This window comes from Rhinopithecus roxellana, chromosome 9, assembly GCF_007565055.1.
Source record: "Rhinopithecus roxellana isolate Shanxi Qingling chromosome 9, ASM756505v1, whole genome shotgun sequence".
NCBI classification, from domain to species: domain Eukaryota; kingdom Metazoa; phylum Chordata; class Mammalia; order Primates; family Cercopithecidae; genus Rhinopithecus; species Rhinopithecus roxellana.
Genome location: NC_044557.1, coordinates 38,538,567 through 38,566,427, shown reverse-complemented (window position 1 = coordinate 38,566,427; position 27,861 = coordinate 38,538,567). Strand labels below are relative to the sequence as shown.

The window sequence follows — 27,861 nt, the reverse complement described above, 5'->3', positions numbered from 1 at the left end:
GGGTGGCAGCAGGAAGAACTGGCTGAGGCAATGGGTTCGGAAAAGATGTGGAGATCCAATCCCCTAAACTCAATGCTCAGTGACCGAATGCAGCAGTAGAGAGTGACTCATGAATCAGAGGGGACTTGAGATCCTTGCCAGAGAAACTGGGAATATGGTGAGGCCCATTGGCTGAGGTGGGAATCACAAAGGGGGAGCAGGTTTGGGGAAGATAATGAGTTAGTTTTGGAACATGTTGACTTCAGGGTGTAGGCTCTAGAAGCCCACGAGCATAATTAAAGTCAGACACAGCCCTGGTTTCAGCATGCAGGGCTGTTCACGGAAACCACCTGTTAGAGTTCATTTTGTCCTTCCTGGTGTCCTTCTGTTTCCATGACTCCTCTTTTTCATATCCCAATGAAGCAATGTGAATTGTTTGCTTTGCACGCCAAGAACGAGTCTTCAAAGCTCAGGGAGAGTGGACATGAGCGCCAGTGAGTGGGAGAAGAGTGGTTGTGCCAGGGCCAAAATTTTCACTAGGAAATTGTTTTCCTCCCTAAGTTTGTGTCAATCAGTCATACTCTGTTTCTCTTTCTTTCAAGATTCCTCCCAAGTCTCAGTGCTGACCTGCCCTCATGAGCAACCTGAACACTCCAGACAACACTGCTTCTTCGCTCTGAGCCCCTGGGGCACTTTGAAGTTCTCAGTGCGCACATTTTTCACATAGTTTTGTAGTTTCCTCTTTGCTTTTGAACTCTTTGCAGGTGTACATCTTGTCTCCTTAACTAAATTCTTAACTCTTAAAGAGCCCAACTTATGTCAAACATTTTATTTTGCTGTTGTCACAATGCCTAGTACAGTCCCAGGTGCATATCAAGTTTTTAAAAGTACAAACTGGATTGAAACTGACATTGAATTCATTTGGCATAGAAAGGAGACTGGAAAACAACCTCCTTGAAAGGACATGGTATGAGAGGAGATAAGATCGATGTAGGGAGGGAGATAGCGCCAGTTCCTACCATGCAGAGGAACATATCCTAACTTAAAAAAAAGCTTTCCCTCTCTTGTAGTAATAATGATTTTGCATTCTAAATATACTTGAAAGGACGAGAATACTGGTCCTCTAGATGCCAAGGAAGTTGTCTTCTCAACTGGCTAAAACGTCCATTTTCCTGAGACCACCTTTTGTGATCAACAATATTGGTAATATAAAAATGTGGAACTTGTCATTTATAGTGAATTACACACCGTAGTACTTGGCGCCACTCAAATGGCAAGACTGAGAGTGAATCTTTCACTTCCTATTGGTTACAGCTCCATTTGTGTGGCCATCATAACGGCCCATCATGTGTGTACCCATCATGTGTGGGTAACTTAAAAGGAGAGTATTCATGACTCAGCTCATGACATTTTCCCCAGGCAGAAGAGACGGAACAACCCCAAGTATTATGGTGGCCAGATTGTGTACTTGTCATATTGGAGGACGATGTCTATGGGAGAGGTGAGGAGAGGAGGCAGGAAGCTGGTTTTGTAAATCAATGAATCTCAAAGATTTCTGGGGCTGTCCTGCTACCAGTGCCTGGCACTCTACCATCCACATCACATATAATATGGATCCCTGCTCCCTGGACAGCAGGATGCCCTTTATCCTTACAGGACATTGGAATAATAGGACCACAACTTGTAGCTTTCAGTAGGAGACACAATTAAGAGGAGGAGGAAGTGTGGCTTGAAAGGAGGATGAGTAGGTCAGGCGGTGGGTATTCTAAAAGCCCAAACTTGACCACCACACAATCTATGCATTTTTAAAAATTGCACTTGTACCCCGTATATTTATACAAATACAATAAAAATTAAAGCACATCGGGTTCTACTCTCTGGAATAGCATGAAGCATGCCTCCGGAGGTCAGCAAAGATGATGGGAAAAGGCACTCACTAGAGTGCTTGCTTCACAGCTGTGCCAAGGACTTGACTCCCCATGCATTTTAGAGCATACCTTCCCCCTTCTGAGGTTCCCACGGGATAGCAGGGTAAACAGCAGGAGAGCTCCTTCTCAGCCCTGGTGGCACCAACGCCCCTTGGCTCTGGGTCACATTCCTCCACAGACTTCACGGGCCTCAGGTTACAAAGGCCCTATTGCACAATTCTTGGGAGAGTGGGCATGGGGGCTGGGCTGGGATGACAGGCAGTGTCCTGCGCGTGTCAGAGATCCAGCGTGGCCACTTGCCAAGGTGCCTCAGGGGATGGCAGCAAGAGGAGACTCTGCTGTCTCAGGATCTTCAGAGAGGTAGCTTCCTTTGCTTTTTTTCCTTCCAAGTCTCTTAAATAAAACTTGTCAAGGCTGCATCTTCTCCAGTAATTCAAGAGAAAACATTTCAAAAGTTTACTTGGCATACCTGTGTTTCATTTTACTGGAGAGATTTGATACTTCAAAACCACAATGAAGAATTCTGAAACTTAAACTTCTTTTATCCCTCTGTTTTTCACAACTAGTTTTCTCCTGTAGTTACATGGCATGGTGTGTGTAAAATTACTCAATGTATTACACAACTTTTAAAATTAATATGGAAGCTGAAAGCCATTACAACAACCGTTTAAAGCCTATGCCATGATGGAATGGTATTTCTTATGCTCCTTCTTGTTGGTAATTGCTTCTTAATTATCTTTTATTAAAGGCAATCTGCATATAAAACCAGAAACATATGGAAAATCCTTACAGGAAGTTCACATTTTAGTTGGCTAAAAAACAATCTAATGGCCTAGAAAATACTTCTCAGACTTCTCTAAGGCTAATGATGGCACTGATGACTATAAAAATTAGGTCTCTATTTATATTAAAACATTCTTCAGTTCATTTCATTTTCTTTCAGAATTTGGATCTTTGGACTGATATTAATATATTTGCAATGAATTTAATTGGAAAAACGCTGAGTACCTGCACCCAGGGACTGCCCCGGCTCAAACTTGCAGATTAATTATGGACGCAAGACATATATAGCATCATGTATGCCAAACCCTGGACAAGTCTAAGGAGGTTCCTCCTATACTATCATGTTAATTCCAAATAGAATATTAATTCATTGGATAAGTCAGATAAGTCTCATATAGAAGATATATTAGGTAAGTAAGGGTAGGTCAGTTACCACGGATGGATGTAATAGCCAGCCCCACACCTGCCAGATAAAGTGTTTACTCATCTGTACATTCAAGGGTGTACACACACATGCTCATAAACAAAGTATTGTCTACCTAAACTAGAAAAGACAAGGCCACAGGAAGACTATATATTTATTATAAAGTAAAAATCTGGTAAATTGTATAATTTTTTTGTAAGAAAAAAAAGATTACTTCTAATCAGCCCTCAATTTACAGTAGCTAGTCAGTTTCCCTGGATTTATTTTCACTGTTATCTCAGTCTTTTGAATGGGGTCTTTGGTGCTTTTTCTTGTCATTAACCAAAGCTTATTTTGTATGGAGCTGCAGAGGCTAGGAGAATACCTGCTTTTACCGATAACCACACCAAAGTGATCAACGAGATTTCCTCTTTTTAGAATATTCTAACTTAGAAAATCAAAGAGTTAGTTCAAATATGAACCAATACGTTCATTCATTGTGGGGCAGAGTGTATTGGAGAGGCCACCAGGCTGAGAGTGAGGGGGCTTAAACTTGAGTCCCCAGCACTAACTAGCTTGATACCCTTAGCCGAGACACTTCTCTGTCTGGTTTCTCCTTCTGGAAATGAAGCTGTGGAATGGATGATCTTCTAGTTCCCCTCCGACTCTAAAATTCTGCAGTATGTGACAGGCTGCAGCAGCATGTGACTAACACAAGGGTCAGGGAACGTTACAGTCCATAAATGCAAATGGAGATGAGTTAGGACTTTCTGTGTTTTGTGGGTATTATCTGAGGTTCAGCTTAAACGTAGTTTTCAATGGCTATCAAGGAAGGAAGCCTAAAAACTGGACCAATGAGATTTTAATGTCCAAGGTCTTAAGTGGTTATGATTAGATCATAACCCAATTGTGAAAATCACAGTGACTTCTGTACAGCAGTTGAATGTGTGCTATAAAGTTAATGTGCAAGTGTATTTTGTTTTTATCTGGATCTCTCAATTTTACATGCTGTGGGCACTATTACTACTTTCATAGAATGTGAGAGTATTGGCCTTACTGCTGTGACATATGTATTCGTGATGTGTTGGAGGTCAAGGAGAGTTAGAATTGTGTCCTGTGGATAGAGATTCCATCTCCTCCTCCTCTTGTTGATGGTTGTTGGGTCCCCTGTGGGTAACTGACCTACCTGTCAGAACATGGACTCCTGCTCCCACTGAGGGAGCATCGCCATCAACTCTGACCTTGCAGGCAGAGCTCAGCATGCCTGCCTGAGCTGTCCTGTGCTCCAACTCTGGGGTTGCAGTGTGCTAAGACCCAAGGGAGTCCACATGGGGATGAGTCACGGCCTGGCGCTGGCCCCGTGCTCCGCCCCACTGGTAAACAGAGCAGTTCTTTGCTGTCACTGAGAGGCTCTCGGGGCCCCAAGACTCCAGGAAGAAGCAAGTATTGTAGAAGCCAAAACCCCAAGGCAAGGTAAAGAAAACAGAACTGTCCGCATCCCCAGCAATGATTTCACTGGCGGGAGTTGCTGGGAGCTGGGTGGGGGGTCCTGTATATGGTTCCAGCAGAACTGTTTTACTTACTTCTCAACCAAAAGCCCCTTCTCTTTTACTGCTTATTGGGGTGGCCTTTTGCCTTGCAAGGTTTGAACTTTCAAAACTCGACCTTAGAGTCAGTCTTGCTTGCTAACCCATAATATAACTTTTCACCTTTATTACTTTTGTTTGTTTTTGTACTGGCTTCTATTAAAATACTTCCTTCAGTGAACTTATTTTTGTTTACTCTTCCCTGTCATTCTGGGGAGAAGCTACTGAAAGAAAAACACCTCTATATAGAAATATATCACCAGCAGCACAAGTGGACTACAGCCTCAGAAATGTCCTCACCATCCAGCTTCATGACAAGCAGACTGGCTGTTGGCAAGATGCACCCAGCTCTGCTTCTGCTCCTATGGAAACTTACATTACCCTAACACAGCTGGGGCACACGCTATCTGTGTTTATACTGTTCTTCCTAAGCTTGGAGACACACTTGCCTTGAGATCTCTCCTCTTTTTCCTTTAGACATTGGCAAGTCCTCTTCCGAGCTTAGCAATGTCACGTACCTGAACTGGAGGCATGGCTGGCTGATCCCTTCTAGCTCCCTCCAGCAGCGTCCCACCTTGGTTATATCAGTAACTGCACCTCCTGTTATTTCTCCTTCCCGGTTGTCAAGGTCAAACCTGGGCTGGATATTGTGATGTCACAGAGTGGAATCCTCATTCCCCCAGATGGTCCAGCTAAGGCCCTCCTGGACAGCACTTCCTTTCCTGCCCACGGCGGGAGGTTGGGAAGGACATTCCCCCATTTCCACTTGCTTTACCATTCAAAACCTTGTGAGGGCCCTAAGGGAAGGATCCCCTTGCAGGTTATAAACTGACCTGCAGAATTATGGGATCTTAACTGTGGGGAGAGACCTAGAAGACCAGCTCATGACCAGATTCTCATCTAACTCCTTTTTTTTTTTTTACTGATAAGGAACTGAGGCCCCACGTGGTGAAGTGACAGAGCTGATTCTAGAGCCCAGGTGCTCTCAGTGTCAGCCTCTGCCATTCTGACCACGGTGCACTCAGATCTTGCTCTACTCTCTGGAGTTTGTCTACATCACAGTTTTCTGGTATGCAGCTCATCAGACAATTTTACCTGAATCCACCCATGACAAGAGACCATTTGGGTAATGTACATTATGGGAAGAGAACAGAGTCTCAGCGAAGATCATTAGTTTCCCCAGCAACGTAGATGCCAGGAGTGGCTGGCTCTGGTCCTAGCCCAGACTCAGAAATCCTAAGCCACCAGACCAATTCTAGATTAACAAGTAAGGTGACTTCTGAGTAACTAATATTTTCATTGAGATTTGATGATAAGCAGCAAAACTCAAACAAAAGTCCAGAGTTAGTGTTGGCAGGGCGAGGTGGCTCATGCCTGTAATCCCAGCACTTTGGGAGGCTGAGGTGGGAGGATCACTTGAGCCCAGGAGTTTGAGACCAGCTGGGCAATATAGTGAGATCCCATCTCTACAAAAAATACAAAAATTAGCCGGGCGTAGTGGTGCATGCCTGTAGTTCTAACTACTCAGGAGGCTGACGGGGGAGGATCGCTTGAGCCCAAGAGGTCTAAGTTGCAATGAGTTGAGATTGCACCACTGCACTCCAGCCTGGACGGCGGAATGAGACCTTGTCTAAAACATACACACACCCGCGCACACACACACACAGTATTGACTACAGCGCTATACCAGGTTCTAGTGTTGTGTAGGGGACAGGGAGGAGCAATCTGTAAAGAAATAGCATCTCACTGGAACTTCGTTCTTCATTCTTTCATATCCTTCATTTTTTTCTAGACACTAACCCCATATGGTACTAAAAAATTATCTGAATTGCATAAGATGACGTATCTGTGAAGTCAGAGAATTATGCTTTAAGAATCTCTCAAGAGGAGAACATATATTGGGCTTTTATAATACTGATAACATTTTACATCATGCTTCATTTACAAGCTATTTTCACATATATCACTCTATTTAATCTTCACAACTTGGTGAGATAAACAGTATTATTTTTAGTATAATTTTATGGATGAGAAAATTACAGCTTAGAGAAGTTGTGTCTTGCACGATATCACAAAGCTAATTAAGTGGAAAGGTTACTTAACATTAACTACAAACCAGATCTTCCACCAAGCCTTTTCCCCACCACACGCCTTGGCTGGTTGGGGAGAAATTGCCATTTGGTCCCAGAACACACTTGAAGGCCACTGCCTTAAGCAACACTTTGAGTAACAAGGAAGAAAGTATTCCCATAGGTCATAAATGCTGCTTTACTGACTTCCTAAATGTCTTCATAAAAACTTAGGGAAATGGTTAATGGACACCAATTTTAAACTTTAAAATAATATAATTATTGCCCTTCCATTCAACTATTCCACATCTGTGAATTCTCCTAAGAGAACCATTATGGATATGAGAAATATTTAGCTACAAGAGGTTTTTCTGAAGCACTGTTTACAACAGAAAACAAATATAAAGCTCAACACTGGAAAAGTGTTAAAATGGATTGTGCTGAACTCATGAAAATAATGTGCATTTCCCACACTTTGATTATTCATGTGGCATCTTCAAAATATTGCCATCTGCACTAATATTTACTTAACATTTTTCCTTTAAATTAATTCACACATTTTACTGGAATAAAATTATTTAAAGTTTTTTTTATTATTAACATAAGTAGAAATACAGTATTAATTGTCTTAAATGTCAGATGACAATAAAAACAAATACAATGAAAACAAAGTAATGTTATGAATGCATTAATTTGGTCCCAATACCTTGAAGAAAACACATGACTGATTTAATAAAATCACAATTAATACCCTTTTTTGCCATCACAAACTTCACCTTTCTACATTAAAAAAAATCTCTTTTTTCGCCTCTGATCTATAAAAGGTTCAATGGAAAGAAGAAATGCAGTGTGTGTCTGATCCCAAATCACAGTTAGATATATTTATGCATACCTTACATTCTAAATCAGTAATTCTCAAAACTTGCTTGAAAGGTCACCTTGCTTAGAAGAGGGTATTTCCCTGGCAGGATATGCAGGGATCAAGGCCTCTTTGCTCTAACAGTCTTCCCCCAACTATCATCTCAGGGCAAATAAAGATGACATCTTTCCTTGTGTTTTGTCTTAGCCGAGCATACTCAATGCTGTACATTCTGTGGAGGTGTGGATTATGCTGCATCCCTTGAGCATACGTCCCTGTGATGAAACAGGTGCACACCTGTAGCAGAGTCAGGCAAAGCCTCACATCTGGAGCACACAGAGGCTCCAGGCCCCCACGGCAATGATGAGGGAAGCCTGCACACCTCTTCAGAAGCAGGCATTCTGCAGGCTGAGTGAAAGTTATAGATATTTGTAAGTCAGAGTTCAAAGGTTTTTGCTCAGTTATGGAGAAGGATTTTGTGGGGGGAAATGCTAATTTTGTCAACATTTAAATTCCACTTCAAGGCAGAATTTCTCAAATTGTGTTCTACAGAATATATATATATATATATATATATATATGCAGATTCCTACACAGCTTCCTGCATTTACTGCCTCCAAATCTCAGGGACTGAGTGAGAGACTCGTGTTAAGTCAAGCTCCTCCAGGAGCTTGTGGTGTAGGTGTACACAAATACTTGAGAACAATGCTCTAGGCCAGAAGTTCCCAAACTTTAGAGCAAACCAACGGAGTGCCTGGAGGACTTGTTTTGGGGTTTTTTTGTTGTTGTTTGTTTGTTTTGTTTTCTGAGATGGAGTCTCACTCTGTCGCCTATGCTGGAGTGCAGTGGCACAATGTCAGCTCACTGCCACCTCCATCTCCCGGGTTCAAGCAATTTTCTGCCTCAGCCTCCCTAGTAGCTGGGATTACAGGCACCTACCCCCTCCATTGCCACCATGCCCAGCTAATTTTTTGTAATTTTAGTAGAGACAGAGTTTCACCATTTTGGCCAGGCTGGTCTTGAACTCCTGACCTCGTGATCCACCTGCCTCAGCCTCCCAAAGTGCTGGGATTACAAGAGTGAGCCACCATGCCCAGCTGAGGACTTGTTAAAACACAAATTGCAGGCCTCACCCATCAAGTTTCTGGTTTTGGATATCTAGAGTGAGTCTCAAGCCTTGACATTTTTAGCAGGTTCTTAGGCCTGATGGTAGACACTAGACTTTGAGAGCTACTGCACTTGGACAAAGAAATTGAATGTACAGTATAGAGTGCTCTTGATAGTAGTACAGAATGTACAGTATTGAGTACACTCTAAAGGCATTTCCAAAGGCCTAGGAAATGGAGTTTGGACCTTGAGTCTTTACATATTCAGAAAAGAATTGGTATAGAAAGGAATTTTGTTCTTACTTTGCTTTTGGTTTTTGTTTTTTAGGATGTTTTCTACAAATAATTTTTATTTTTCCACTACAATGCTCGTAGTCTATGTCTATCCATTCAGGATTCTTCAAGGTTAAATAGAATCACTTTTCCTTATTTTGTACCTTTTAAAATAAGGAAAATGAAAATGAACACAATTGATGTCTGACTTTTCAGATGCCTGCATTAATTTGATTTCAGTGACCCACTGGAAACCAGTGTCAGCGTAACAACAGTTACCAGAGCTAAATCTACAAAGTAGGTAAGGAATATAAACAGACTAAGCACTAGAGATTTTAATTAAGCCTAGTGACTCTGAAGTTGGACTCTCTCTTAAAAGATGTTGAGAATTCAATGTAATCCTGAAAAAGTACATCTAAATTCAGGAATTTTTACCAACCAAATACTTATGCTTAATAGAAATGAAAGTGTGCCTATAGAATCAGAAAGATCTTTCTGTTGAATCAGAAACATACTGCTAATGTTTGTAGCTACGGGACCCAGCTCATGTACACACAAAATCATAACATTTTCTTAAAACAAAGGTAGTACTATATACCCCAACAGAATTCATTTTTAAGGAGTGTTAATGACATTATTAAAAGAAAATGTCAGCCAAACTGCAATAAAACATTTCCAGGCCAATAAAAGTAGTTTGAGTTGAATGCTCTAAAAGTATTGGCTTTGAAAGGTTAAAATAATAAGTGATCATAGATCCAAGAAATACAATGCTCAAGTAATTAGCAGAGGCATTTTATGCTGTATTGTAAGTAAAGTGTAAGGGATGTATTGGTTTAGATCCTATAAGGTGATCCCTTTAAGACCAGTGCCTGCCCTTTCTATGTGGCTCTTCTCTGAAGAACAGAAAGTTATATATAGGACCAAGAACCCACACATTTTAGAAACTAAAAAAAAAAAAAAAAAGTTATATTTGACTTTGTGATACATTTGTGTGATTCCATTCAGACATAACTGTCTGATATTTTGGAAGTGCTTTAAACCAAACATGAGACACACTGTGAAGACCTACATTCCCAAAGATTGCAGCTAATATTGGTTTAGCTTTCCCAGTGAGTCCCTGTCCAGAAAACTTTTCTACTTTCTCCACCTATGGTAGAAATCTGTCTCTTCTCCTTTTTCTTTACCCCCAAATAGTCACAATCGCAGAAACACATAATGCCATAAAGACCACGCCTAGTACAAGTGGTCTCTGCTGTGGTCTGAAAGTTCTACAAAATTCATATGTTGAAACTTAATCTTCATTGTGGTGGTATTGAGAGGTGGGTCCTTTTGCAGAGTGACTAAATCACTCATTGTATTAGTTCCTCCTCACGCTGCTCTGAAGAAATACCCGAGACTGGGTAATTTATAAAGAAAGAGGTTTAATTGATTCACGGTTCCGCATTGCTGGGGAGGCCTCAGGAAACTTACAGTTGCGGCAGAAGGCAAAGGAGAAGCAGGCACCTTCTTCCCAGTGTGGCAGAGTGGAGCGAGTGCAAGCAAGGGAAATGGAAATGCTGGACGCTTACAAAACCATCAGATCTCGTGAGACTCACTCATTATCACAAGAACAGCATGAGGGAAACCACCTCCATAATCCCATCACTTCCCACTGGATTCCTCCCACAACATGTGGGGATTATTAGGATTACAATTCAAGATGAAATTTGAGTGGGGACACAGCCAAACCGTATCACTCATGAATGGATTAGTGCCTTATAAAAGGGCTGGAGGAAACTAGCTGAGGCACTTTTACTCTTTTGCTTTTCTGTCATGTGAGGACACAGCATTTGACTCTTCCAGAGGATGTGGCTATAAGGCACTACCTTGGAAGCAGAAAGCAGTGTTCACCAAGGCCGGTGCCTTGGTCTTAGACTTCCCAGCCTCCAGCACTGTGAGAAACACAATCCTGTTATATATAAATGACCCAGCCTGTGGTCCTTTTCTATAGTAGCATAAATGGACCAAGACAGTCTCCAACCTCAATTATGCCCTCAGCACAGGGCAGTTCTCTCACTGTCCACTGCACAGTCATTGCAAACTCTCACCAATCTCTGGAAGCCTTTCATTTGTGTGCTTCTCATTCTTAGCAGTGAGCCTCATTTCCTCTGCGAAAAACTCGGAAACCATTAACTATTCCCATTTTCAATTCCAAACCTACCCTACTCTAAATACATCTACATCTATGCCCACTCTTAACACCTTCCTGCAGCTCAGTGGAAAGGAATTCTCTTTCAGACCAAGGCTAATACTTCTCTATGTGACCTGAGCCCCCATTTAATACTGCTACTTTTGAGAATTTGCTCCTTCAATTATTCCCTTTAACTAATTTCTACCACAGTGTCTCTCTCTCTCTCTCTCTCTCTCTCTCTCTCTCTCTCTTTTCTGGCTCTCCCTTCTCAGCATAAAAACATTCTCAAGTCTTTTCTATTCATAAAAACAAGAAACCTCCCTGAACCCCAAGCCCCTCTCCCCAACACAGCTACTTAAAGTTCTCTCTTCTCTTCCAAGCTAAGCTAATGGAAAAAATAATAATAATCTACTGCATTTCCTCTCAAGCCATAAGACTGATGTCTGAAACAAGACAAGGAGGAGATAAAAGAACACAGACTTGTTAATCATTTTATACTTAATCATTTCCCTTCACGGCGTCACTACCAAATTCTCCCAGGATTTCCTCAAGCTACAGCTAGAAGACAGACTACCCATGTCCTTGCCTCAAAGACTGTTTGCAGCATTTTAATGTGATCTCTCTCACTATAATGCTGTTGCCAGGATATCGGGGAATGGAGTATGTGTAGTTCAGGGTCAGATGGACTCAGAATCCCTCCAGTTACCCTCCAGCTGTGTTTCTGGCTTACCTTGATGTTGGAATCACAGGAAAGCAAGTGTTTGGAAGTGTCCTCTCCTCATGAGATCTTGGTGTCATCTGTATGTTCCCTTGAAACCACTGACTTTTCATTTTTACTAAGTCACCTCTGATCACCTTCCCTTTTATTTTCAGATGGATTATCCTCTGAATTCCCCCTGTGCTTAATACTCTTATAGCATTAAGAAACCTAAAGAAATCTACCTTGATCTTTTCTCTGAGCAGTTTAGGGTGAGTTCTACCCAGTTTATTTCCATAACTACTCCTTGATTCTAAGATTAAATTGGTTAGGAGATAACTAAGAGCTAATAACAGCTTTTTAGGAAAAGAAAATAAGAAGAGACTACCATGTAAATCAAGGCATCAATTGAACACATGTTCCAATTTAAGAGACGCTTAAATGTAGAAAAAGAGACTGCTGTTTGGACTATATGGAATACAGTATTGGCCAGACACCAGAGCCAGGCCTGTAATCCCAGCAGCTGTGGGTGGCCAAGGCCTGGAATTGGAGATCAGCCCAGACAACAGAGAGAGACTGCATCTTTACAAAAATTTTTAAAAATTACCTGAGCGTGGTGGCATGCACCTGTAGTCCTAGCTAGTCGGGAGACTGAGGTAAGGGGGATCACTTGAGCCCAGGAGTTTGAGGTTACAATGAGCTATGATTGCCCCACTGCACTCCAGCCTGAGCAACAGAGCCAAACACTGTCTCAAAATAAAAAAAAAAAAAGAAAAAGGAAAAGAAAGAAATACAGTATTTATTTTTGTTGACTACTTAGTATGCAAAACTCTCCCATGGGATAGAAAGGGTCACAGTAGTACCTGCTGGAAGAACTACCCCCCAGAGCAGGGAGACAAAAGTCACACACAACTCAGCTGCAAATCAAGTGTGAAAACAGCGTTGTTAAGACTACTATTTTTGCAGTTACAGCCTGAATTCCAATCCTTGCCCAATTTTTTCATCTATAAAGAGGAAAGAACGATACCTTCCTTGCAGGAGTGCTGCAAAGAAGAAAGGAGACACCGACTGTAGACTTTAGCATGGTTGAAGCATAGTGGAAGCTCTCAATGACAAAGCAGTGTCATTTTTTACTATTATTAGCTTTATTATAGAGAAAAAATAGATGCTCTGTGGATTTAAAGAAGGAAGAGGTCATCTTTTCTTGGTAAACACAAGTAAGACTTCATTTAGCATGTGGTCTTTGAGAAGAGCCTCGAAGGATTAGTGATACTTCTTTTTTTTTTTTTTTTTTTTTTTTTTTTTGAGACGGAGTCTCGCTCTGTCACCCAGGCTGAAGTGCTGTGGCCGGATCTCAGCTCACTGCAAGCTCCGCCTCCCGGGTTCACGCCATTCTCCTGCCTCAGCCTCCCAGGTAGCTGGGACTACAGGCGCTGCCACCTCGCCCGGCTAGTTTTTTGTAGTTTTTAGTAGAGACGGGGTTTCACGGTGTTAGCCAGGATGGTCTCGATCTCCTGACCTCGTGATCCGCCCGTCTCGGCCTCCCAAAGTGCTGGGATTACAGGCTTGAGCCACCGCGCCCGGCCTAGTGATAGTTCTTTAGGGCAAGGTGGAGAACCGCTTCTCCCAGCTCTCTGCAATCCTGACAAACACAATGAGCCTGCCAGCATGACCACCTTGAGAGTCATGGGCAGAGATGACACTTTGTACATGTTAAAATTTATAATACTTATTTATAATTGTACCTAGTGAACTTTTTAATTCAATAAATTCCTATTTATATCATTGCTTTGAAACAGGCAATACTTGTTGAGGGGCTATAATGTTCATAAAATAGTCAGAAAAGCAAATAAAGGATATTTTGAATAAGCGTTACTGTGAAATCATTTCAAAAGCATGTACTTGTTATTAATGACAGGCAGTGCGTTATGTGCCTCTGGCTTGGCATCCTGTCTCTGGAGTACATGTTGTAAAGGAAGAAAAGTGGGTAATTATATTTTACATGAACATCAAATTGAGTGTTCCTTCCTTGTAGTTTTGTAAAGTAAAATTGTGGCAAGATTGTCCCCAGTTAATGCCAGGAAAAAAAAAATAAATGTTATTTAAAAACATGTCTCTTAGAAACACAAGTGAAACTTGCTCACGTGGTTTGCAGTCACTGAACGTAGATCAGCTCCTGTGAAAACAAACTCCATGGGTAAGTCTGAATTATTTTGTTATGTTGGTATTTTGTTGCATCATATGTTGCTTAACGTGAAATTAAATATATAGTTTGTATCGGAGTGAAATAAATATCAATGTTATTATTGGTTAATCCATTATTGGCAGACTCTAATAACTCTGTTATGATAAGGATTTTAATTCTATCTATATTCATCTTAACAGGTGCAAACTTCTGGCTCAAAAAATGAACAAGTAACTTTTCAATCTTGCTCTATAAATATAAAAGTTAATTTTTGTCTCAGATGTCTGTTTTAACAATTATCTTCAAGGTATTTATAATAAAAACACAGTTGAAAATGTGCCCTTAATACTTGTGTATTCTGCATAAAAATGATCTTAGGTCATTCTAGAACATAAGATTCTAACATTTATTAGGATTCTATATCTCTAGCTGATTCCCAAGCTATTTCTTGCTTTTTTGTGTGTGTGGTTGTTGTTGTTGTTTTTTGTTTTGTTTTGTTTTGAGATGAAGTCTTGCACTGTCCCCCCAGGCTGGAGTGCAATGGTGTAATCTTGGCTCACTGAAACCTCTGCCTCCCAGGTTCAAGCTATTCTTCTGTCTCAACCTCCTGAGTAGCTAGGAATACAGGCACACACCACCACGCCGGGCTAATTTTTTGTATTTTTAGTAGAGATGGGGGTCTCACTATGTTGGCCAGGTTGGTCTTGAACTCCTGACCTTGTGATCCACCCGCCTGGGCCTCCCAAAGTGCTGGGATTACAGACATGAGCCGCCATGACTGGCCCAGTATTTATTTATTATAGAATCTTGTCTGGGACTATATTATTGCCTGGGTTTTTTTTCCTTCAACTTTTAAGTTCAGGGGTACACGTGCAAGATGTCCAGGTTTGCTACATAGGTAAACATGTGCTGTGGTGGTTTGCTGCACAGATCATCCCATCACCCAGGTATTAAGCCCAACATCCATTAGCTATTCTGCCTGATGCTTTCCCTCCCCCTCACCCCCCATCAACAGGCCCCAGTGTGTGTTGTTCCCTGCCATGTGTCCATGTGTTTTCATCATTCAGCTCCCACTTATAAATGAGAACATGCAGTGTTTAATTTTCTGTTCCTGTGTTACTTTGCTGAGGATAATGGCTTCCAACTCCATCCATGTGCCTGCAAAGGACATGATCTTGTTTCTTTTTATGGCTGCATAGTATTCCATGGTATATATGTACCACATTTTCTTTATCCAGACTATCACTGATGGGCATCTAGGTTGATTCCATGTCTTTGCTATTGTGAATAGTGCCACAATGAACATATGTATGCATATCTTTATAAAAGAATAACTTATGTTCCTTTGGGAAGATACCCAGTAATGGGATTGCTGGGTCAAATGGTATTTCTGCCTCTAGGTCTTTGAGGAATCACCACACTGTCATCCACAATGGTTGAACTATAATTTACATCCCCACCAACACTGTAAAAACATTCCTTTTTCTCTGTAACCATGCCAGCATCTATTGTTTCTTGAATTTTTAATAATCTCCATTGTGACTGTCATGAGATGGTATCTCATTGTGGGTTTGATCTGCATTTAATGATCAGAGATGTTGAGCTTTTTTTTCACATTTTTTTTTGGGCCATATGTATGTCTTCTTTTGAGAAGTGACTGTTCATGTCCTTTGCCCACTTTTTAATGGGGTTGTTTTTTCTTGTAAATTTGTTTAAGTTTCTTGTAGATCCTGGATATTAGATCTTTGTCAGATGGAAAGATTGCAAAAATTTTCTCCCACTCTGTGGGTTGTCTGTTCACTCTGATAGTTTCTTTTGCTGTGCAGAAGCTCTTTGGTTTAATCAGATCCGATTTGTCCATTTTTTCACCTTTGATGTAATTGCTTTTGGCATTTTCATCATAAAATCTTTGCCTGTGTCTATGTCCTGAATGGTATTGCCTAGATTTTCTTCTGTGTGTGTGTGTGTGTTTTTTTTTTTTTTTGTAGTTTTTAAGTTTTTAATCCATCTTGAGTTAATTTTTTATATAGTGTAAGGAAGGGGTCCAGATTCCATTTTCTGCATATCATTGCCTGAGTTTTAGTAGTATCACTAATTATTAAAGTTTGATACAAAATACTGCATAAAGAATACTTTATTGAACTCTAGTCATTTGGAAACATTTGTAGCATCTCTCAGGGGTGTGGTGTTTGGAATACTCTAATCTGATTTTGAATATAGAGTGCCTCCTTATCCAAAAAAGTCCTTCAACTTTCTTTCCTACCTACTTCCTCACTTTTAAATCCCAAATAGAACTATTCCTCCCTTCCTTGGGAAACTTTACCAGCAGAATTAATCAGCTTTTGTTGTGATAATGTTGTGTAACACAATTTCTGGGTTTAGCTGGGCGTGGGTGGCACATGCTTGTAGTCCCAGCTACTTGGAAGACTGAGGTGGGAGGATCGTTTGATCCCAGGTGGTCAAGGCTGCAGTGAGCTCTGATAGCACCATTGCAATACAGCCTGGGCAGCGCAGAGTGAGACCTCGTCTCAAAAAAAAAAAAAAAAAAAAAAAAAAAAAAAACTCAGTGGTTTGCAGTACCAAAACATTTACTTCTTGCCCACAGGTTGGCTGGTCAGCTACAGCAGCCCTGCTCTGTGCTTTGGGTGAGGCTCAGGTCTGTCCCATGAGTCTCTCATTTTGAGACCTACATTGGAGAAACAGCGGCTAACTGGGGCAAGCTCTTCTTACTGGTAGAGTAGGAAGGAACACAAAATACTGAGAAGTCAAGGCAAAGGGTGCAGACACATTCAAAGCCTCTGCTCACATTCATTGCCCAGAACAACTCCATGACCAGCCCCAACATCAATGGAGAGATTATGATACTCCTAATATAGGTGAGGAAAGGAGACAGAGTGAATATTTGCTGAACAGCACCCCCACTAAACATATAAGGGTGGAACAGAGATAGGTTAACAAAAATCAACATCCTGTGCCAAAAGGGGAAGCAGTTACTGTTCTGTGGTACTTGTGAAATCCCACTGAACAAACATTCTGCTGGATGGGTCACTGGGCAGCAGAGCAGGCCTGAAAGCCTAAATACCCTACAAGCTCATGTTCCAGCCCAGGCCAACACCATGTACTACCCACAACCTCCCCAAAAAGGGAAATGACCAAACACAGAAATGAATTAAACCGTCGTATCTGTGCCACAGATCATGAAACTGAAATCCTGCACCCACTTAAATCCTGTACCAAGAGACGCCTCTGTCTTCTGAAGTGTCAGGAAGTGAGTAAAGAAAAAAGAAAGTAAAGAAAGCAAAGTCAATGGAGCAGTAAAAAGAATCAATTAATCAATTGATCAATTCAGGAAACTTGAAATAATTTTCCTTTTCGGGATCGAGGAACTAGAAGACAAGAATTCCTGCCTGAGAAAGGAGTGGAAGACCTCATGAGATACCTTCTTCAGACTCGCTGGCAGCCTTCCTGGGATGTGGGAAACACTGACTGTTCATTATTCCTTCCATTTCATTTAGATGAAGAATTGACTACTTGCACAGTCATACAGTTGATGGCATTGTCAGGAATAATCTGTAAATAATCTGTAACACTCATGTTTACTCATAAACAGATCCCTCTTTCCTGGACCAAATTGCGGTTTCCTTTGGAAACTATTTTAATCAAGGCTTTTTTGTTTCAAAGTAACATCAACTCACATCAAACTAACTCAAGCCAGCCAAGTGGCTGGGGTAAGGATTCTGGGGAATCTCATAAAACTCGAGGTCAAGAGAGTGGCCTTGTGAGTGACTGGTATGAGCAATTGGCTGCACAGTAAAAACTAAGGCCAAATCTGAGCAGGATGTGTTGGAATTGATGTTTTCATGTAATTAGTAATGCCACTAGCTCAGGGAACCCAATGTTGGACTTGTCAAATGCCAGCTGTCTGTCATCCCTTTCACACTGAAGCTGAGCACCCCCATCATGTTCTACACACCGAACCATCATGGAACTGTCCCCAACACATGGCAGCCACTGGTGGAACCAGATGTGGGCATAGTGCCCAAAGGCAGCTTATGCACTGCTGGCCAGAAACCCATGAGATGGGCCTGTGCAAAGGTCTCGCCCAATGATAATTACAGTAGTTAACCAAGTCAGCTAGTTTTGGTTACTTTGGACTGGGAAATATGGAAGATGGGCCAGTGAGTAGCCAAGGCAAGTGGGTCCAATGTAGAGAGAGAGATATCAGCCACAATTAGGAGCCCATGCTGGCTCAGAGAGCTGGAGGCAGCAGCTGGCCTCTACAAGTGTCTCCCCCAGTTCTAGTCCATAGGTGGCTGGATGAATCTGCCTGGGCTGCGCCCCTGCCTCAAAAAAAAAAAAAAAAAGAAAGGTACTACAGACCAGGTGGCTTAAACAATAGAAGTTCACTTTTTCACAGTTCTGGAGGCTGGAAGTCTCAGATCAAGGGATCAGCAGGATTGATTTCTTCTAATGTCTCTGTCCTGGCTCACAGACAACCGCCTTCTTCCTGTTTTCACATGGTCTTCCCTCTGAACATGTCTGTGTCCAAATCAACTCTCCTTGTAAGGACACCAGTTATATTGAATTAGGACTCACCATAAGGCCTCATTTTAACTTACCCCTTTAAAGATCCTGTCTCCTAATACAGTCATATTCTAGTGTATTTGGGGTTAGGACTTCCACATATGAATTTTGGGGAGTACCCAATTCAGTCCATAACAATGCCCTCTCGCTTTAAAAAAATGTCTTGTATGAGTCTATGTGATTTCGATAGTCTAACAGACTCTATTAGGACTCTCCTGTAAGCAACAGAAAAACCAAACAGCTTAAGGAAAAGGGGCATTCACTGACTCGAGTAACTGAAAAGAGTCCAAGAGTGTCACTATCTTTAGGCATGTCTAGATCCAGAACACAAATGCTGGTGTTGTATCTGTTGGGGTTCTGGCAGGAAATAGATGGCTCTGTCCAATTGGGTTTTAAAAAGAAGACTGCTTACAAAGATGAGGGCAGGGCTTAGGAAATTCAAGGGATATTGAAGGACCAGATTAAGTAATAGTGGGACACTGTTGTAGCTAACCCTGAAGGAGCAAAGCAAGAGTGGCTGCTGGAACCTGAAGACCAAGAGCTGTGTGGAGACAGTCCCCTGACACAGCTGAAGCCTTCAGTAGTGAGACACAGCCAGCCCCAGGGGACCCCACAGAGAGGGAAATAAATAACCCAATTTTTCTGTCAGCACGCCCATTTGGAAGTCAAAGAAGAAGAGTTTATGTAGTCAGCCGAGAGAGAGGAGGAGAGGGTAGACCTGGGGCAAGTGGAAGATATGCAGCACCATCACAAAGTCATACTTGCTCTCCACCCTCTTCCTAACCAGGGTCTTACTAAACAGCCTCACAGTTTGCAAGATACAGGAGGAGAGCTTCTCTTGTCAAAGGTTTTTTGAGCAACATCTCCTGCCATTGAATTTAATCTTATTGACCTGGCTTATATAACCAAATCCATCTCTATTTCAATCTGTATTTTTGCCCATCTCTAAATCAATCACTGAGGCCAAAATATGACTGAGCAGGTCATGATGACCTAAAGACCCCTGGAGCTAGGAGGGTGAGTCGTATTGAGCACAGCATGTGGAATAAAGTAGAGTGGCTGCCCAAAGGAAAATTCAGGCATTGTTAACAGAAGAAGGGGGAATTCATAGAGGCTGATCAGGCAAAAACAGCATGTGTACATTACATTATCCATACTACTCATAGTACAATCCTTGGTAAATAAGTAATGACTGGTTGCATGGATTGAATGCAGTGTTTTGAGAACTATCCATTGCACGTAGCTGGTGCTCAATACATGTTTTCAGAAATTTGTTGGAATATAAATATTAATAATCATCAAATTAGAATTCTACGGACAGAATTATTTTGCAATTGGCTAGGAGACTTCTGAATCCAGAGGATATTTTTTCCACTTCCAGTCTTTAGAGTGATCCTTATGAATGTTGACTTATGATTATTAGCTGCTTGTTTGTAGAAATCTATATTTACATCCCAAACACTGTCTCTTTCAGTGTTCTGAATTATTTTGTAAACTCTATTTATTTGCTTTCATTAGACCACAGTCTTGAGAATTTCTGGCTTGTTTACACACATCACCAAGTTTTTTTTTTAAGACTCATTTAGCAAAATATCATCATGAAAGAGGCAACAAACTGAAGTAAGATTAGTGAACAATTTAAAGTTAATAAGCCTTCTTTGGTTTTGTCCATGAAGGATGACTATCAATGTTGCTAAGAGTTGTTTATTAAACTGATAAAAATAAATATTGTCTTTAAAAAGTCAGGCTGCTTTCATCTGATCACAAAGGTGAGCTTGTAAAATTAATCCTTCTGGTGTTTGCTTGTCATTCAAGCATAACTTTTCTTCTACCTACACCCACTGTTTTTCTGTTGTTGTTGTTGTTCAGCTCCAGCAAGTTTTTGGCTGTGGTTCTATCAATGGCTCTTTGAATAAGAAGTCCTGATGGTAGGATGTAAGCAATATTTTTTTTTAAGTGGGAGGAGGGAGTTAGATTGGGCTGACATTAAAAATCAAAGAATCTTCAAAGTGTAAGACTCACCATTATTAGGGTTTTAATGTCATTGAAAGTTTCAGTTAGGGAAACTTTCCCTTTGTGTCTCCCATAGTCTGGAGAGTGATTATACTTTCATTTATTTATTCCTTAAATATTTATTGAAGGCCTGCTTTGTGGAAGGCAAGATATATGCAGTAGACAAGAGAAACGTGAATTAGGACCCACCCACTTTAATGAAACTTATTCTACTACGGGGGTCCCCAAATGCACAAATGATGGGACTGTCAGGGCATCTGTAGATACATGTGTATAAATGTGTGTGATGTAGTGAAGTTACTGTGCATGCTCATCTTTGCACAGAGCAATGGTGGTTAATGAGGATGTCAGGGAGAATAGGAGAGAAAGCCTGAAATCTTGTTGCATTTGCTTCTTGATTCTTTGCCAGCAAAGGCAAGCAGTAATGTAAAGAGCTCCCAAAATCATACCCATTGGATTTTGAGATGTGTGATGCACAGGAAAAGTGGAAGATTTAACTTCCTTCTTACCTCTTCCATACACATTTCACCTATCTAAATTCCTGTCTCTTCTGCTAAGCTTTTCTGATTATTTCAGCCCAGAATGATCTCACTGCCTCCTTACTCTCAACTCTTATAGTGCTTAGACTTGATTACCTACTCCCTCACAGTAGGATCTGATTTTTGGAGGTCTCCCTGTGCTCCTTAAGGGTAGGGACCAGATTTAATGCTTTTTTAAATATATTGTATGGCCCATCATCTGGGGCAGAGTGGGAGCTCTAGAACCACTGACTAAATTGACATGAATGCTTTGCCCAAGTTAATATTAAACTCAGTTTGCATTTTCTTGGGCCATAAACCACCCAGTAGTTAGAGGGCCATTTATGAAGGAGGAGCTCTGAATGTACCAGTAATGGAACAAATCTTGTCTGGTGGCTGGAGGAAGTAGACATGGCCTAATAAAAATCTGATCAATTAGGTCAAAACTGACCCAGACAACATCAGAGCTGGAAGTTTATACAAAAATCATTTGGTACACAATCCCCTCACTTTACAGGAAGGAAGCCAGGGCCCATCGAGTTTGTAGCCCGCTCAAGATCACACTGAGTTTGTGGTAGGTCCCATTGAATTGGTGATAGAACTGGTAACTACAGCTATTGACCAAGTCTGTGCTGGGTAAAGCGTCAGGCTTGAGAGCCGACTAGATGTAGGCTTAACGCGGTGTTTGCCAAGTCCTCACAGTAATAACAACCATGTTTCAAACCTGTTTGAATGTTCCTGGCACCATGTCAAATGCTTCCCATCTGGTAATACCATGACTTCAATTAATCTTCACCACACATGAGGGAGGCACTGTATCAGAGTTCCACCTGAGAAACCAAACCAGCAAGAGATATTCAGAATTTTTATGTGTAGGTTTATGTGATTGTCCGGTTGGTTGGGGAAGTCCAAAATCCATAGGGCAGGCCATTGAGAAAGGCAGGCTGGAATTTGAGGCACTCAGGGAAGCTGGTCCACAGATGAACTTTCTTCTTCAGGGAAGCCTTAACTCTGCTTTCAAATCCTTTCAACTGATTGAATCAGGCCCACCCAGATTATCTAGAATAACCTTCCTTACTTAAGGGCAATTGATTATGGACTTTAACGACATCTACAAAACACGTTCTCTGATTGAGGACAGTGACGCCTGGAATAGCATCTGTGATTGAATAAACCGACCATCCTGGATACTACTTTTCACTGGTTTCCCAAGTCACAGGGCTGGTTAGTGGCAGAGCCAGATCCCAGGCCTGCTCTGCCTGTCTCCATGGTCCATGTCTGAGATGCACAGGATGGTCTGTGCATGTAAACTTGGGCAAGTTCTTACACTACTCTGAGCCCCAGATTCTTTCCCCTATGAAATGTAGGAAGTCATATTTATGGCACAATGTAATGTTAATCAAATGGGGAAAAGTGATTTGTTAGCACTTAGTAGGGGCTCAACAAATGTTAGCTATTTCCTTCCCCTTTGCACTACATCAGTGGCCCCCAACTTTTTGGTATCAGTGGCCAGTTTCATGGAAGACAATTTTTCCATGGACCAGGAGTGGGGGGTGGTTTTGGGACGATTCAAGCACATTGCATTTATTGTGCACTTTATGTCTATTATTATTACATTGTAATATATGATTAGGTAATTATACAACTCCCAATAATGTAGAATCAGTGGGAGCCCTGACTTGTTTTCTTCCAGCTAGACGGTTCTATCTGGGAGTGATGGGGGGCAGTGACACCTGAAGTGTTACTGAAGATTACTTCATAATCTCATTTTGGTTGCTGTCACTGCAGAAAGCCCTGCTTCATAAAGACAGGATGTTGGAAATGGCAGCAAGCTTTTTGATGCACTTGTAGCAATCTCAGGATATTCTGCCTTGACTTTAATCCAGAAGGTATGGTGATTTGAAGTTGTCTCAAACATACTTTTAAGGTCACTGTCATTTGTGATCTCAACCAGTTGACCCACCTGGCTTATTCAGAAATGGTTCACAGACCCATTCCTTCCCAGTTTGGGGGTCTTTTGGGTTGGAAGTAATGCTTAAACTCTTTTGAAAGCTAAGATAGGTGATCATGCAGCAGGCCCTGGCTTGGTCTCTTTCAAAATATTTGCTAATGCTTGAAACATGTCAGAAATTCCAATGTTCACTCGTCACTCACATAATTCCATTTTGGCTTTGAAGCAGCCACTTTATTTGCCTACTTGAGCACAGTTGTCATTCTCCCCTGAAGTGCCAGATTGAGTCTGTTGAGCAGGTTGAATATGTTGCACAAGTAAGCAAATTTTGTGACCCATTCTGTGTCACTGAAATGTGCTGCCAGAGGTGACTGTTTTTCTAAAAGAAATTCCTGGTGCAGCTCTAGTAACTCTAAAACTCTGGCCAGTGATCTACCTTTAGAAAGCTATCTCACTTCTGTGTATAAGAGAAGACATGTGTGTTCTGTGTCCATCTCCTCACAGAGCTGAGCAAACAGATGTGAGTTAAGGGCATATACTTTAATGTGGTTGATAATTTTAATCACATTCTGCAAAACGTTAAGTTCAGATAACATTTTTTGGCTAACCAGCATTTGTCTATAGATGATACACTCCACAGACTTACATTCAGAAGCTACCTCTTTGATCCAAGCAGTGAAACCCGAAAGCCATCCAGTCATGGTAGCAACTCTGTCCATGCACATATTGACACAAAATGACCAATTCAGTTTTTCTGATATGTGATCATTCAAAGGCTTGAATAGTTCTGTAGCTGTGGTGTTGGTTGTCAACAAAAGTGCACATAACACATTCTCATGCCCATCCTCCTGAAAAATACATCGCACAAAACAAGCATTGTTGCCTTATTGTCAGCATTGGTAGACTCGTCAACCTGGATTGTGAACCACAGTTACTCATTAATCCTCTCTAACAATTGTGCTTCAATATCCTCTGTTATTTCATCAATTTGCCTAGTTATGGTGCTAGCCAAAAGAGGAATATGTGCCACCTTTTGAACCGCAGCCTCTCCTAAAAGTTCACAACAAATGTCCTTAACTCCTTAGCAGCAGGCAGGATCAACTCTTCACCAATAGTAATGGGATTCTTAGGTTTAGAAATGTGGTTAGCCACTAAGAATGATGCTGTCAGTGCAGACACATTTGATGAAGTGTTGGCCTTCAATAATTGCTTCTATTCTTCGTGTTCACATTGTTTTTCTTTTGAAAAATCCAAAGGCAGGGTGCAGGTCTACACATGGCAAAGCAGTTTTGAAGGCTTCATGGCTTCATTGGATATCTGGTCACCACATACTATATAAGCGGGCTTGGAGAATGTGAATCACCTGTTGCAATGAACTCATAATTTAAGTAGGACTCAGTATTTTCTTTTAAATGAAGCTTTCTTTTTGTTGCAGTCTTAGAGTCTCCTTCTTTCTCATCATTGAGTCTTTCCCCCTTTCGAAGAGGCTCTCCAGTGGCATTTGGTTTTTTTTCTGATTTTGGCTAGCTTGTGGACTTACCAAAACTGTGACTGAGACAAGTGCTCAGTGCAGGAAAGAGGCACAGATGGAAGTGGCAAATAAAATAATAGACCACATGCAAACTAAAATAAGTGTCAGATTCGTACTTAAAGCCTGCCACCAGATGCAGTTTGTCACTTACCACCTACTGATAGGGTTTTGATATGAGTCTGCAAGCAATTGATTTATTATGGTCTCTGTTCAGTCAAACCTCTCTACTGATGTTAGTCTGAATAAGCAGCCACTCCCCAGTGCTAGCATCACTGCTTCAGCTCCACCTCTGATCATCAGGCATTAGCTTCTCATAAGGAGCACCCAACCAAGATCTGATGGCATCGCATGCACGGTTCACAATAGGGTTTGCGCTCCTGTGAGAATCTAATGCCACTGCTAATCTGACCGAAGGTGGAGCTCAGGTAGTAATGCAAGTGATGGTGAATGGCTGTAAATACAGATGAAACTTTGCTTGCTCACCTCCTGCTGTGCAGCCCAGTTCCTAACAGGCCTGCACTACATCACCCACTCACACTCACGTGGGAGCTGTGCTACCAGTTCAACTCAAAATCAATCCCACAAGAGAAACTCTTGCTCAGATGTGGGTTTCTGATATCTTACACAAACATCAATTTCAAGGAGTAGCATATCCACGACCATCTCCACATATCCTTGGACATTAGTTCCAATATTCCCCATATCCTTTTCCTGCTTTGACGCCTACCTGCAAGAGGATTGATTTACTTTCTCTACCAGGCAAAGAGGACAAACTGATTCATTCAGGCTCTTGTTCTCTTATTCTTGCTCTGCCTTATCTGAATTCAGATCTCTTTTCTAAGAAAAAGGTATTTCTGCTTTCACGCAATTGTTGTAATAAATGATCTCATGTGCTAGACACTTCTTGAGCATGTTCCCAAAATTTACTGTCCTATTACTTCCTTTGAAGGTTGTCCACAAAACCAAGATTGGATATGTTGGAAATTCTTTCGTCTCCCTTGACTTGGGTAGAGCAGGGAGGAAGTTAATTACTTCTGTTGTGTTCTCAGGATAAGGGCAGTCACAATCCCAGGTCCAATAACCAAGTAGCACCATCTGATATTTTGCTGTTTACCTTCCCAAACTTGAAATCAACAATTATATATTTTATTTTTATTTATTTATTTAGAGATGGGGGTCTTACTCTGTCATCCAGGTTGGAATGCAGTGGCACAATCATGGTTCGCTGTAACCACAAACTCCTGGGCTCAAGTGAGCCTCCCACCTGAGTAGTTACGACTACAGGCACATGCCATTACACCCAGCTAATTTTTTTATTTTTATTTTTCATAGAGATAGGGTCTCACTGTGTTGCCCAGGTTGGTTTTGAACTCCTGCGCTCAAGCAGTACTCCTGCCTTGGTCTCCTAAAGTGCTGGAATTACAGGCATGAGTCACTGTACTCAGCTTGAAATCAACAATTTTAGAAGACCTTCATATCCTTGATATTAATTTCATCAAATGGAAATATTTCTTCTCACTAGAAAGTCACAGTTGCATATTTTTGTACCACCAAGCTGCACTGCCTAGTGGGGAAGCAGATACTTACTGAACACCTCATCTACCTCCACCTGCCATCCCTGAGCACATCTCACATGAATATCACTGCACCTCATTCAGGTGCAGCAGGGGAAAAATGTATTATGAGTTTTAAACATACTTGGTGTCACAAACATGTGGTCCCACACATATGAGCCCTCTGTGCCATTTATTTTGTCCCCCTCTCCCACTCTCTACTGCCATTATTCCAAACCCCTATGTTCCCTGAGCCTGTCCTTGCCTCCTAATTTTGCTCTCAGAAGATGATCTTGCTAGCTTCCTTGCAGAGAACTTGGAGGTTGGAGGCTAACAGACAGACTCCCTCAACTTGCTGACTGATCACCTCCTGCTTTCTCACAAAACCTTCCTATGTACACCTTTCCCTTAGTCCCTTCCCTCCATCCTCAGAAGAACAGATATTCCTTTCCTCCTTCTCTCATTCAAGGTCAATGCCTCCATCTGTGCCATTTCCATTCTGGACTTTCAGACTCTTCATCACAAGATCCTACTTAACAGCCTTTAAAAAATGTGTATGTCACCGGGCGCGGTGGCTCACACCTGTAATCCCAACACTTTGGGAAGCCAAGGCAGGAGAATCACTTGAGGTCAGGGGTTTCAGACCAGCCTGGCCAACATGGCAAAATCCCATTTCTACTAAAAATTAGTACATTGCCTGGTCAACATGGCAAAACTTCATTTCTACAAGAAATTAGCCGGGTGTGGTGGCACGTGTCTGTAATCCCAGCTACTAGGGAGGCTGAGGCAGGAGAATTGCTTGAATCCGGGAGGTGGAGGTTGCAGTGAGTGGAGATCATGCCACTGCACTCCAGGCTGGGCAACAGAGCAAGACTCCATCTCATAAAAAAAAAAGTGTATGTCTTGCCAATTATGAATGGAGAGAGAAGGAAGAAAGGAAGAGAAAGAAGGAAGGAGACACAGAAAGAGGGAGGGAGGGAGGAAGGGAGGGGATAAACTCCACTAGCTATTGTCCTGTGCCACTCCTCAGACAGGCTGCTCAGGAGACTTGTCCTCATGTCTGGAGTCTGTCATCTTTCACTCTCAATGAGCAATCTACCTTTGCTCCCACCATTCCACTAAAGATGCTTTTGTTAAGGCTACCAGTAACTTCTCAATTGCCAAACCCAATGGATACTTTGCATTCCTTATCAAACTTGACCATTATGAAACATTCGATACTGTCTCTTTAAAAAATGCTTCCTAATTTCCAGGGCACCACACACTCATGGTCCTCGTCCACATCCCTGACAGTTTCTCATCAGAATCTTTCATTGACTCTTTTTTTCCACTTGCTCCCTAAGCGTGTGTCCTGACTCTTGTTTTCTTCTCACTCTATACCTTCTTCCAATGATGTCCAGGCCTCATTAGCACTTTAGCGGCTCCTTTCCTCTGTGCTAGAGACCACTAGAACTTGTACAAGCTGCTTCGGCTATTCTCTGCAGCTCAGCGAATGTCTCTGGGCAATACCTTTCACCCACTGATCAGAACCTTCTTTCGTTTGGCTGCCATCCACTTCCAGGTACAAGGGTCTTTGCTCTCTGCTAAACCTCTTTGCATGCATGACTTTAGAAGATCACCCCGGTTTTTTAGTCCACTGTGACAGGAACAAAAACATTAATGCGAGAACCCTT

General features: G+C 41.7%; 1 protein-coding gene and 1 long non-coding RNA gene across 12 annotated transcripts in view; one reads left to right on the top strand and one right to left on the bottom strand.

Moving 5' to 3' along the window:
- The window catches only part of DNAJC5B (DnaJ heat shock protein family (Hsp40) member C5 beta), a 119,537-nt gene that overhangs the window by 76,193 nt on the left and 15,483 nt on the right, over positions 1 to 27,861 (bottom strand). The window contains exons 3-4 of one of the 3 annotated variants that reach the window (XM_030938004.1): positions 23,751 to 23,952; positions 21,878 to 21,983 (exon numbers count right to left, since the gene is read on the bottom strand). The exons of the other annotated variants lie outside the window; for them this stretch is intronic. The gene's annotated coding sequence lies outside the window, so the exon portion shown is untranslated. The remainder of the gene's footprint in view (positions 1 to 21,877; positions 21,984 to 23,750; positions 23,953 to 27,861) is intronic. 3 annotated transcript variants of the gene reach the window in all.
- Positions 4,475 to 27,861, top strand: part of LOC115899692 — a 32,350-nt gene continuing 8,963 nt past the window's right edge. The window contains exons 1-5 of one of the 9 annotated variants that reach the window (XR_004059324.1): positions 4,532 to 4,566; positions 9,203 to 9,287; positions 12,030 to 12,125; positions 13,975 to 14,050; positions 14,239 to 14,268. This is a non-coding gene — a long non-coding RNA (uncharacterized LOC115899692). Of the gene's footprint in view, positions 4,567 to 9,202; positions 9,288 to 12,029; positions 12,126 to 13,514; positions 13,837 to 13,974; positions 14,051 to 14,238; positions 14,269 to 27,861 lie in introns of those variants that run through there. The other 8 variants (XR_004059323.1, XR_004059320.1, XR_004059317.1 and 5 more) reach the window with 8 other exon arrangements.